Source organism: Protopterus annectens, chromosome 7.part1, assembly GCF_019279795.1.
Source record: "Protopterus annectens isolate FY-2018-M chromosome 7.part1, PAN1.0, whole genome shotgun sequence".
Taxonomy (NCBI): domain Eukaryota; kingdom Metazoa; phylum Chordata; order Ceratodontiformes; family Protopteridae; genus Protopterus; species Protopterus annectens.
The window spans coordinates 262,821,996-262,836,678 of record NC_056740.1 but is presented as its reverse complement, the minus strand read 5'-3'; positions in this window follow the sequence as shown (position 1 = coordinate 262,836,678).

Sequence of the window (14,683 nt, the reverse complement as noted above, 5' to 3'; positions counted from 1 at the left end):
TATCACTCAGAGACTCTCTATGCTGTGGAATAAAATCCCGGTCCATGTGAGGCAGAGCACCTCGCTGGCTCTGTTCAAGAGAAATCTTGACCTGTGGATGGGAGATCGAGGTTTATCCTGAATCATCTCTGTGTCACTGCTGGACAGAGGCACAACAAACTAATGGGCACAGTATTTTTTCATATAAGGGGTGGCGTAAGCCACAAAAATTTGGGCTAGGCTTATAAATGCCTTAGGGCAGATAGCCTAGTATAAACCTATGAACCTATGAACCTATGAGTGTCCATATATACCTCCAAATTTAGTATATATGCACAGCTGTTGATATAGAATAAATGGACAGCTATAGACCTACCTTACACCCATCCTGCACATCCCTAGCTACTTTCCCTATTGTCTTTCCCTCCTTGTGACCCCTTTTTCACCACCTTCCTATTACCCCTTTTTTCTTTTCTTGTAAAGAAATTAGCATGGGTGTAGGCGGAAGTAAGCACTTTTACGCAGTACTAAGTGGGTTTAAACCTGTTTGTGCAGCACTAAGCAATGCCTACACAGATTAAGCACTTTTCAGGCTATCTGTAAGCATATTTAACCAGAAGTTAGCATTGCTTACCGCCAGGCAAACCCATGCAAACCCGCTTATAACTGATTAAAAAAGTAACTTAATGTCTCTGTATCCAACAGCCCCTTTTCTGCCCAGCAACAAAATAATCAGCCCTTGCAAATCTTGAACCCAAGATCCTGCACACCATAGGCACAGCAAGTTACCAGTAAGCTGCAGATATGTGTGATGTTTTCTCAAACATATCATGCAGCACAGTCATTCAACAGTAGGGAAAAATGTATTTGTATTTATATATGTATACACGTGTGTGTGTGTGTGTGTGTGTGTGTGTGTGTGTGTGTGTGTGTGTGTGTGTGTGTGTGTGTTTTGCAGTTTTGCATTTGGACATCGGATTCACACTCTGATCCTCTCACTGCAAAGCCTCTGACCAAAGGCACTGTAAATGGGGGTGAAGGGGCCCAAAATAGGGATCTCTTGTAATTATTGCCATTACCCCTTCCTCCACAGCTGAAATGATCTGCCTTGCAACAAAATAGCCAGCACTTGCACGTCCTAAACCAACACAGCCACAACAAGTTACCAGTAAGCCATCTCAGCTGTAAGATGTTGGGATGATTTCTCTAACATATCATGCAGAACAGTGAGTCTACCATAGGGAATGTACAATGTGGAAGTACTAAACATTCTAATGATATATATATATATATGTATATATATATATATATATATATATATATACACACACACACACACATATATATATATATATATATATTATATATATATATATATATATATGTATGTATATATATTATATATATATATATATTTTTGTTTGTATATATATATATATATATATATATATATATATATATATATATATATATATATAAATATATATATATTTATTTGTATATATAAGTATACACACACACACACACACACACACACACACACACACACACACAAACATACATATATAAATATATAAATACTTACAGATATATATAAATAGAGTATATATAGAAGGTGCACAGCATATCAAAGAGCCATTATTCCTACAGTTGCCACCTTTTCAAATGGCCAGTGTCTGATTGTTTCCTACAAATGAGAATTATTGCAAGAAACATATACCCACACAATGCCAAAGGACATGACACCACACTCAGTTTGCATACATATAAATGTTTATTTTTGTCCTATTTCAGTTGTTTATGCCATTTCTTATAGCATTTAGGTGTTTGAAATACATAACTGATCAATGCAACTCTCAAAGAAAACATATGATATAGTAATCTGCAAAACATAACATATTTTACTGTCTATGCTAAAGCTTTCAAGTAGGACAACAGTGAAAAACACACTTGCCTTGACGATGAGAATCAGTCAACACTTAATTACAGATATAGTTCAACAGCCTCCAATTACACTCTGCACTCAACCCCCTAGGGGGAAAAGTATCACTTGTGACAATGTAAATGTATCCATTAAGTAACAATGCTTAACTTAAAATGTCAGTATCACACTGGCAAGCAGGACTGTGTGCAAGACAGTAAGCCCTAACCTACCACTGTTCCCATGGTGAAACATATGAAAATATACAGCCATATACCTTAATGTTTCTTATTACTGATATTCCTCACATGTTGTAACAGCCTAGGTTAGAAACATTTAATACCCCTCCCCTATAAAATGTCTTACAAGGGCATATAACAGTGTTCTCTATACACTGACCTCCAGACTGTACAGGGTCACACATGTTTTCTCCAGCTGAAACCCTCATATATATGGACCCTACCCACAACTTATGTGGGAGTCCACAACATCACTGGAATGATAGCAGGAATGTCAGCACTAAATAACAATAGACCATTAACTATCAACCTTCTACTGAATGACATCTGGACAAAGCCTGGTATATGGGTGGAGGATAGAGGCTGAAACACAGAGCCATATTTGAAATACTGCTGTTATACACTGTGAAAGTTGCTGGTGTTACAGGATTGGTTGCAACATACCCTTACTCAGGAATATGAAGTCAGAAACACAAATGTATGTTGCCATATACTGATAGCAATCAATGGAGAGAATGCCACTGTTATGTCAGGGACAAGACCTGTGTGAAGAACAGACCAAACATAACAGCCAATCTGGTGGCCATCATGTGGATAGGCCACAGTTGAGAGCTATGCAGACAGACTGCATTCCATGCAAAGCTAGCATGTACACACAAACCCTGTAAAATTAGCAATATTCAATGCATATAACAACAATACTCACACACTGTCCCTAGGTCTGGTACCTTATACAAACTTGTAGTTGGCCTGTGTCCACAAGTCCTGTTGTAAGAGGTATAGCTACCTGCTGTCTGTAACACCACTGCCCACACTCAGGAAGGGTGTCTTCCATGCAGGAAAGGTAAAGGGACAACACCCACACTGTCACTGCATTACAACAAAATAAAATGTGTACTGCTACTGATTGTTGCATTGCCATGACAATGATATGGGTACTACAGTAGGCGTACTTATCATGTAGTAATTAGAGCAGTATATAACTGTGTTATGACCCACTGTCCATGCCTACCACTAACAGTTATATCAACACCCATATACCCAGAATATCAAAGTGTACACACCCCTGTGGAATGCTAGGTCTGTGTGCTGTATGCCAATGAGACCACAGGAAGTCATGTCAAAATGTTTCTCACCTCAAATGTGACCCATAACCTGTAAAATTCTATTTAAAAAGAAACAAAACTGTTTCATGGAAGGTGAGCCACCATTGCCAAGTGAAGATGTGATATGACATTAGAGTACAAACAAAGGCAAATGGATGCTGTAATCATCTCAACAGGTGTTTACACAACATACCAGTGTAAGGGTGTGCACACACATTCAACTGGCTTACTGTACTGAGTATTACTTCCCATATGCTGGTGGGACAGGTTCATAACCCAGAGACTGCCCATGCTATGGAATAGACTTGCCATACATGTCAAGCAGAGCACCTCGCTGGCCCTCTTTAAGAAAAACCTTGATAAGTGGATGGGAAATAGAAAATTCACCACAGGGATCACTTCAGTGGCTTTACTCGACAGAGGCACGGGAAACTAAGGTTGGATGGCACAATGCCAGGGTAATCCCATGGGCTAGGCTTGTAAAGGCTCCAGGGCTATTAGCCTAGTAAACACCTATGAACCTATATGTTTCCACAGGACAGGTTATTATGTTCCCTATGGAACTGAGCAGGCTATAGGGCACATCACAGGTTGGGATTGTGTTGACATGTGCTTTTGTGGGGTTATGTTCCAATTGCACAAGTACCATGCATTGTAACAGGGGTGTGTAGACTTCGTATCCACTGTAGCTATATGGAATCAGCAGTACCTTACCTGTACAACCATCTTCCACCAATGATAGAGTAATCCCCTTCTGTGGACACCAAAAAGACACAAAGCACATAACAGGTTGCTATAGTGGCTGTACAGGGATACATAGGTGCAGACCACAACTTGGAAGCAAGTGCACCTCTATCTGAGCAAGCATGTAGATTCACAAGTGACCTCCTATAAGGCTGACTATAACTAGAAATCAGACATATGCAAACCACAAAGGCCAGCTGCAACCATGTCTAAACATATGTATGCAGTCTCAGAGTGTGTAACACAAGTCAACCTGTACTGGGGTAAAGCACACCTCATACACACATGCCATGGATACAGTCAACCTGCATCAGACAGGATAGGTAGGAACAGTGACACCCTATCCACAGCAGTAGTACAGGGGGATATGCACATCACCCACACTCCTGCCAACATCAGTGGTGAGCATGGGCATAATGCCGACTGATGGCAACAACAGCAAGTCTCCATGGGGCCTGAGAACATCACAGTTTGCCTCCTACATTAACACAGGCATGTGCTCCCAGTCCCATCACACACTACAGTCAAACACACTCATGCCACCATCCACCCACCATCCACATGGAAGATGGCTACTGTCTTCCCTCTACACAGAAATGAATGGTGTGTAGTGGATTATGCCATTAAGTGTCCAACACTGGAGGAACTGGACAAGTCAGGGCCAGGAGTGTAATGCAAGATGTGCAAGCCATGATAGCTTACAGTGTTATGGTATAGTCTGGATTATTTGCAAGTAATACCCACTGTTGATGTGCATTGGACAATTGTATGAGGTCCTCTGACCTTTTGTCCTGTTTACGCCTTCCAGGTACAATGTCCTGGGAACACCTACCTGCATACACATCCCTGGAAAATTATGCTATAATCCAGTTCCTCATAGTCCATCATGCCATCCTCTTCAGGCGCAGGGCCCAGGATCTGCAGGAGAGGACCGCCCTGTGGAACGAGCTCATCCACAGGGTAAACAATGTCGGCCTGCATAACAGCAGTTATGAGCAGGTGCGGCATCGCTGCATGGATCTGATCTGCCATGCCCATCAGTATGTCACTGCAGTTAGGAGAGACTAGCTAGCCACAGGTGGAAGTCATGCCATCTAGCCCCCAATGACACATGCTAAGGAGCTCCTCACCAGCCTTGGGGCAACCGCCTGCCAGCCAAGCCAGCAAGCTGAAGACAGCATTGTGGAGGTGGCTGCCACCCACACAATGGATGAGGGAATGCAGGTAATGCCCCAGGTCACATTAGTAGACCACTGTTGTTTATCCATTTTCATCTATAAAGTATCTATATGCATATGTCAGATAAGATAGTCTGTTGCTGCAGTGTAGCAATGAACAGATGTGCACTGCTGATGTGCTGAAATGCTGCTCCAACCCAGTACCAATGCCACAGGTGTGGCTACTGACAATATGTCTCTCACACAACTATTTAAGTCCCTCTGGTACACAACTGGGGTAGCAGCATGTAGCTGGTGAATATGGTGCCATGCACACCTTTAACACACCTACCCATAATGCATGCTGTGCATATTCACTTATTGCTGCTGTTAACTGCACTGCATGACAGTGGTCACCATGGTGGCATATCTGAAGTGTATGTAAGAGTCTTGCAGTATACCTAACAACACATAATGGTGGGACAAATGGCCTACAGTAGGGACATGTCTGAAACATTACCCTTATACAGTGGCTACAACAGTGTATACACCACTATTCCAATAGCAACTGTTTGTGATCTAAACAACTGCAAATCACAATACCACATTCCACACCTTTTACAACCTGTAATGTGATCCTGACAGGTGATCCGCTGTGGTGACCCCTAACCGGGAAAAAGTCGAAAGAAAAAGAAAAAGAAGAATGTGATCCTAACATGAGCAATGAATGTGTAATATGGAATCCTATGTTAGGACAACAAATATGGGGAATACATACCTTAACATACACTGGAAGCATATGTGTGCACACACTCCAAATAACATATTGTGGAAGCAGCTTTTGAGGTACTGACAGCATTCACTCTTCTTGAGTAAACACCTTCCATCAAGTACAGGGCCTCAATATCACACCAAGTAATGGTCTGCTATCCAAGAAGTATGTCCATGACATTTGCCCACTCACCTGCAACAGAGGCAGCCGTTGCTAGCACACATCTTACAAATCATGAAATGGATCCCATATCTGAAAGGTAGCACTCAGGAGTGGGAAAAGTAGCCTTACCTCACCATTGCATATACCATGGCAAACAGTGCAGACCGTCATGTATGTGTGTATGAAGTATGCAACAACATTAATGTAGAAAATAAACAGATGCCCATCCAAAACAGATGACAACACATGTTGCAAACTGGTCATAGAGGCTACCCAGAAACATGCAGCAACACTGAGATACTTGCAGGAATGTCTAGCAAGTACTGCCTGTGCAGTACCTTTGTCAAGAATTACCTGGAATTTGCATGAGTGCAGCCTATGGGTAAGGGTAATTAGATGGAAGAGTTGTTCCACAGGCAACATGATCCAGGGCTCTCTACAGGTAGCATATGCATAACATCAAGTCTCCCAAAGGCATGTGTTTCAGTGTGTAATGGTGTCATGAGACCAATGCTGAAACCCGCAGACAGTATTCATAAAGATACATGTGGTGCACAACCAACACCTCCCACCACCTCAGGGCCACCATCCTATTTTTACCTTGCTGGTGCCAGTGTACACCTTTAGGTTTTCTGTTCATTAGCAGGAACTAGGATGATAGACATGGCATTTGGAATTTGGAACATTGCAAAATAACACTCATGTGTGGCCCATAGTTGTCAAGCATCTGCAATAAGGCTGAGGATGGAGAGGGGTGTCATCTTGAAACACAACAGTGAACCGAAGTATACATCCAAAGCTTGCTAAGAATGGCTGTATCTGAACATAGTAAAGATCATGGATTGTGCCAGACATAACCCTGACTCCACAGCAATAGTAAAGCCACTGTGTGCCTCCAAGGGCTGTGCACATGAGTTGACCTTGCAATCCGGCAGAGTCGGGGGACATTTGTAGGGCGGAGTGACCAAATAATGGTAAGTGAAGATGGGCCGTGCTAGTATACCCCTTCAGGAATAGTGACTGCTGTAGTTCACTTAACAGGTGCTGCAAAAACCATTGTGTTAAGGGTGTGCACACCTATGCAACCGACATATTGTATGCATCTCATTCAGCATCTGCACGACTAACACATTTTTTGATATGCATTGGATTGCACAGGTCATATGTCACATATCAGGTGTGTGTAATGTTAACATATGCAGTATTGTGGTCCCATTGCATACCATGGAAGAGGCTGGCATGTCAACAAGGGTGTGTACACTTCTCATATCCATATTAAGCTTTGAAGGTTGTCAGTGTAATCAGATTTTATTGCTCATACATGCACTGCTGATCATGAGATCTGCAAATCAGATTCAGGCATTAACTATTGACATCAGTCTTCATATCATCCCAGGTATGTATCAGACAAACACCTAGGGGCTGTGAGCAACAGAGCAAACATAACTGCCATACATATACACATTCCACAATGGTGTGTACATTTGTGAGGTATGGTGCACAGTACATGTCAGTGTGCTGTACAGGTGCACAGCAATACCGTGTACATGGGTGCAGTGTGTTCCAGGGGAAGTGCCATCACCTACTAACACAACTCATGCATCACAGAAATGTATAATGTTGGTAACGAGGATTGAGTATGGCTGCAGTGCATGCTGTTGAGTGCCATATGTCATGCATGTTGACTGTTGTGTAATGAGAGGTCTGTGTCATATCTTTGTGCCACCTCACCTGTAAGTGTGTGTGTGTGTGTGTGTGTGTGTGTGTGTGTGTGTGTGTGTGTGTGTGTGTGTGTGTGTGTGTGTGTGCGTGTGTGTGTGTGTGTGTGTAGAGGTAAACCATAACATACAGGTCTTAAATTACATTTTTTGTTTGCCACTCACAGGTGGCAAGGTGGGTCAGGGTCCTGCCTGCAAGCAAACTGACATTAGTGTCTATACAGACTCTGACAATGATGATAGGCATGGTGAGGCACAGGCAGTGTTGTCATGGGCTGACATACCACTTTTATCCAAGCCCATTCCCCCCACACAGTTTCAATGCCCATACATACCCCATCACCAGTGGCCATAGATGAGGGATGGGTGGTGGCATAGGACAGGACAGTGTGGGGACTATGGCAAGTGTGTCTGTACACAGCAGCCATAGCCAGATGACTGGCAAGGTACCACACAGGCAGATGTACAGGGGTGCTCATAGAAGGGTTGCTGGCCATCATGCCCCTGGCAGAAGTGTCACAGCAGGTGTCATCAGATGCATGTTTTGGACCATCATGGAGGCACAGGCATGTATGGAATGTTACACCAGACAGAGTCTGAGGCTCCAGAGGGCTACTCATTCTGCTGTACTTAACAACATCTGTGATCTTGCAGCTGACCACCATTATTTTGCAGAGGTCCTGGGTAGATGGTTGGGTGAGATGGTGGGAATCCTCGACAGTGTGGTGTCTGTGGTAGAGCATGTGGTGGGAGTAGTGTGGCGGCCATGTGGATGTAGGTCAGCAACACCAACAGGTGGAGATCTACATGGATGTGCAACAACTCATGGCTGCTCCCGTAGTGGCAGTACCAGCAACAGCACTGCAGGGGAGGTGCTGTCCACACCACAATGCAGCAGGCCACCTGCACATGGTCCTGGCTGGTCCCAACAGGGACGTGGATCCAGTGGACAATTGTCATCATCAGGGAGAGTAACATATCTGGGCTTCTGCCTGGTAGTGCCCGTGAAACCCCTGGCAGGCATAGTTCCCATGTCCATGGCTAGAGACAGTGAACTGTACACCCTGCCATGTATGGTCTGCAGCTGTCCACCAAACCCCTGTACGGGGCAGCCACATGGCAGACGTGTGCATACACACACACACACACACACACACACACACACACACACACTTCACCAACACAACTAGGGCACCTCCATACCTACACACACCACATCTGCACAGCCCATTTAATAAAGACCTGCCTAACCCACACACACATGATGTCAACCAAATGGCTCAGCCTAGGCCTCTGGCAAACCTGCAACACACCCTTTGCATATGATGATACTTGTGCCACATCCCTGTCATCCATACCATTGATGCAGGGACATGCTGATATGGTTCTGATGCACAGGGTGACTGTCCTAAGGTTTAGCAATGTAATACTGTTTAATGTGTTTTCATCTGGAATGATTAATGCTTACACATCAAGGTGTGTAGCTGTCCAGCCATGATGCATTGCAGCTGTTATTAACACTGACTGGTTGTGGTCTTCATAATGTATTCTGTTTGTGTTCTAGGTGTCTGTGTGTCAGCAGGATGTTGGTCTGCTGTCCTGTCCTACAAGGGGTGTAGCACTGTGGTGACACATTGACTGTGTCATATCCCGGGTACAGCTGAACACAGGTAACAGGTCTGTATAACAGTTACTGCATGTGCCACATGGCTGATAAGTCTGAGGGGTGTATACAGGTGAGTGTGTGGTGGCTGATGTCAGCAGATCTTCTACAGTGGACAACTGAAGTGTACTGTGAGGCACACACCAAATGTCTGTGAATAACACACACACACACACACACACACACACGCGCACACATGCACACACGCACACACACACACACACACACACACACACACACACACACACACACACACACACACAGGCTTTGGTGGTGATGCAACACACAGAGAATACTGTTCACATAGATGCACTTCATTTTACAGTGAACTCATTTTGGCCTATGTAATTCCACCCAGACCAAATTGCCAAAACATCACATCAGGAAATAATCAGTTCACCAGTTTAATGTCATTGACGATGGTACTGGCAGGGTATATGTCCTCTTCCCCAATGTAGTGCAATCCTGGAATTGGTAAACATAGGTGTGCTGGTGTGGGTGGCACAGCCCCCCACTTTGGAGGGTGTGGGGTGGCATAGAACCACACATAAAGTGATTAACCATTACTTAACCTATTAACATACAGTATAACAGCACACTAAGCGGGGGGATACCCACAACAATAACCCCAATGCGGGTGGCTGTGGCCACAACAACCACACACATGTATATATATATATATATATATATATATATATATATATATTATATATATATATATATATATATATATATATATATATATATATATATATATATATATATATATATATACCAACTCCTGTATCACTGTACAGCTGTACAGTGGGAAAGAGGGCATGTACACATCCACTACTAGTTTTGCTTGAATGTATTTCCACAAGATGATTGCTTTGATATGTTACCTTTAGCCAGTTAGTTCTCGGACAAATGATCTCCTGGGACATATATTTTCTGCAAACTGAAGTAGATCCCTTCACATGCACACACTTACTTGGCAACACTGAGAGTAGAACCCCTACCTAGGTACTTATTGCTACTAATGTGTTTGGCTTTAATTGCACACACCACAGAACTTTTAGGGTGAGGTGTGTCCCGAGTTTCGTGTTAAGTGAAGAACATCATCAGGCCTTGTACAGTATGGTAATGGGGGATGTACTGGGTGTTAATGAACAATACATAGTATGACATACTTTCATATACACATTGATAACCACATACAGTCATTGACACATTTGACAGACCTGGGTTATAGTGCTAACTACCTTGTCAGTGAGTCCATTCTGTTACAGAGATTTTGCACACAACACATGCATCATTGGGTTGGATAGTGTAATCATTTACCTGTATGGTTGATGGCGACAGCAGTCCTCATATAGTGGACCTTGGGACATGTACTGGGGGTACCATGGTGTAAAGACAGTATACCCAGCACCCACACCCCACATTGGAAATTGTACTCACTGAAACCCCTGATAATGCTCTGACATACCCACAATCACACATTCACCAGGACTGCAATACAACTCCTTGGCTATCTAATCAGTGTTACTACAGAGATATGCATTTATTGCACATGCCACAGGGATAATATGGTGACAGTTTGTCATGGCTTTGCTAATGTCAGCAACATCACTATCACTTATAATGTAAGGCAAGGTTTATTGTATTTGGAGAATGTGGCCTCAGAATGCTGTCTCCTACAAATATGCACACTCACACACATACACACACTTGCCGGGACTCAGAGGGCAACCCACATCTATCTACCTATTTGTAGAACAATGTTGTTCTGGTACTGCAAGCTCCAGGTAGCCCATAGGGTGAAGAGTGTAAAAAGGTACATTTAACATCAATTACAGCAGCAGCCCTTTCTAAGTATGGCAATGGGGGTGTAGGGGGTGAGAAGGCACTCAGGGTATTGTCAACTATAAGTTTATGAACACACAGACACTATTATTCTCAGTAATGCACACTGACACATTTGTCAGTACTGGGGTCCATTGGTGCAGGTGTTCCTAGGTGTGTACCAGGCTGATGTCCATGGAGAGATGAAAAGAGTAGGGCATGTGGGGTACACTGGTATCATGCCACCTGGCATTTGTCAGCAAGCCATCTATCAACCGATGCTTCTTGAGTAATCCCCAGGGTGACAGTTAAATTCAACATCCAGTCATCTGGTTTTCTCTTGCAGAGGGCTAGTGAGGTGCTCCAATTGACATGTATACAACATATATTACATTACATGGCCAGTGCCTGGGTTACAGACCTGTACCAAAGCATGTTCTGTTGACTGTGGTAGTATGGTTGAGATATCCATGGCATGTGTTGCATACAGGGTAGGGTTTCCTAGCTATGGCATTCATAACACAGCTGGGCAGACATGTCATTGTCAGTCAATCACAGATTGCCTGTAAGCAGGCAAGATGGATACTTGACATCTGCATATCTGTACAGAGGACAGACAGAAATCAACTAGCCAACAGGTTATTTATTTATTTATTTATTTGTATTTTACATTTGTTAACCAGGATAATCCAACTGGACCAGGTCCATTTTCAGTGGAGGCCCGGGGAGAAAAGCTCCACAATTAGATAGATTAAGTAACAAAAATAGACAAACAGACAATGATAGCACAAAGACATGCATAATAATAATGGTGAGCTTAAACTGTCCCAATAAACTATGAAATAATTACAAGTCTACAAGTCTAGACCTTATAATCTTGTGTTATTTCAACAGTAGGAAGATTAGGAAGGAGGCAAAGTGGAATAAGAAATACAGTCATCTTTATGTTGTACATGGGCAAATCCAGGTTTTCCTGAGGTGTGACTTGAGTGTTTTTTTGAATTGTGTGATAGTAGAGGAAGAAGTTATAGAAGGGGGAGGTTATTCCACTTTTTAGCTATGGTGTGAGAGTATAGAGCTTTCCCTGCAGTATTGTTGGCACTAGTTATACAGAGGAGAGATTTATTGGTAGAATTAAGTGGACAATTAGTAGAATAGTGGGAACGTAGTTGTAGAGCTGGAGTTTTGTCAGGGAACTGCAAGATGCTGAAGGTACTGACTAGTGTTTGTAGGTGAGTAGTTGAAATTCTAGCCATTGAATATCCCTAAGTGCCTGGCAGTGATGGGTTCTGAAGGTAGAGTTGTTAGCAAATTTGGCAACTTTGTTATAACATGACTCAATTTTGTCAAGGTAAATTTTTCTAATGTGGGTTAGGACTGGTGCTGCATACATAAGGGTGGACAGTAGGTGAGTTTGAGCTAAGGTGATTCATGCTTTGTCTGTGAGAAAACTTGTGTCTATAAAGAGTTCCCATTTTGTTATGGACTTTTTAGATGGTCTGAGCAATATGGACATCATTGAAAAGATTTTTTTCTATTTCTACCCCAAGGGCTTAGTATGGGCTGTAGGAGAGATAGCAGTGCCATTTCTAGAGGAGTAGATTTAGATTTATTAGGGGTGAACAGGAGTCATGTAGTGTTGTTGGGGTTTAGAATAAGGTGGATGTCAGTGATCCACCTTTCAACAGAGGTAAAGGATTCTTTGGTCAGCTGCTGTAGGGTGGTCAGAGATGGGGCTGAGCAGATAAGCATTGAGTCATCTGCATACTGTATAAGTGTGGCCTGCTGGGTGGCGGTATGTAGATTGCTTGTGAAGATAGAAAAAAGCAGTGGGCCCAGGATTGAGCCTTGTGGTATACCTATGGTAGTTGGAAATGGAGGAGATCGTTCACCTTACCAATAGACAGATTGCTGTCTGTCTGAGAGATAGTTTTTGAACCAGGAGATGGCAGAGGGAGCAAAGGATAGGGAGGTTAGAGCATCTAATAGTTTTGTGTGTGAGACTATGTCGAAAGTTTTGGAGAGATGTAAAAAAAAATAGCAGATACATAATTATTATTGTTTCTATGCTGGTTAACCTGATTAGTAAAAGAGAGAAGAGCAGTAGTTGTGCTGTGGTGTGGGCAGAAGCCATTTTGACTGGTGGAGAAGAGCTTATGTGTGTTCAGGAATTGCATAAGTGGGGAGTGAATACATTTCTCAAGAAGCTTAGATAAGGGAGGAAGTATGGCTATTGGATGGTAGTTTGAGAAATCATAAGAATTGCCACCTTTATGTAGAGATATAATATATGATATCTTCCATAGTAGAGGGACACAGGCTTCTTGAATAGATCGGTTGATAAGGATTGAAACCGGGTAAGATAAGGATTCAGCTGCTATTTTTTGGAAGTTAGCAGGTATACTGTCAGCTGCAAGAGTGGTAGCTTTCAGTTTTAGGAGGAGTTTTTTTGATTTTAGAGATAGGAACAGGTGAGAGAGTGAAGGAAGGCATGTCATCCGGACATTTACTAGAGGCAGATGAAGAGCTATTTTGGATAGCTGGGTGGACAGCATCTGAATTGAGTTAGTAAAGTGATAATTAAGTTGGAAAGCTATGTCTTTATTATTATTATTATTGGGGAAGGTGAGGGTAGGAGTGGTTGTTTTTCTAGGTTTTAATAGAGAATTGATAGCATGCCAAAATTTTGGGGGGTCTTTTGAATGTCTATTTTGGAGACCAAGGAAGTAGTTTTGTTTATCAAGTTTGGTTTGTTTTTTAGCCAGATTCCTAAGTTGTTTGTAGTTTTGATTGGCTTGGTTAGAGCTATCCTTTTTCCATTGCTTCCAGGCCTTGTCTCTAGACTTTAGTAAGACTCTTGTGTCCCTACATAGCCATGGAGCATAATTTGCCTTAGCCCTAATTTTCCTGATTGTAGAAACTGAATTGAGGACACTAGTGAATATATTGTTAAAGTAGTCCACCACCTGATCTAATCTTAAGGTTCAGAGAGGTTCCCAGTTGCACTGTTTTAATATATTATTTAGATCCTGTGGGTTTAGTTTGCAGACATCCCTGATTTGTCTATAGATTATAGGCTTAGGAATACTGATATGTTTCCTTAGGAGGAATGTAGGGTGGTGATCACTGAGCCCATCTGGTAGGCATCCGGTCTGGTAGTTTTGTTTGAAGCTGTTCACTAGTGTCCAATCAATAATGGATTTCTTTTGGGATTTTGTATCTATTCTGGTGGGTTCTTGAATAAGCTGAGTAAATCCAAACAGGTTGATTTGGTTGGTGGGATGGTTAGAGTTACAGGCTAGCCAGTCGGTATTTAGGTCACCTGGTAGAATTGTCTCTTGTGGAAGGTTATGTCTGACCCATTGAAAGATTTCTTCAATTATGGGGGTGTTGTT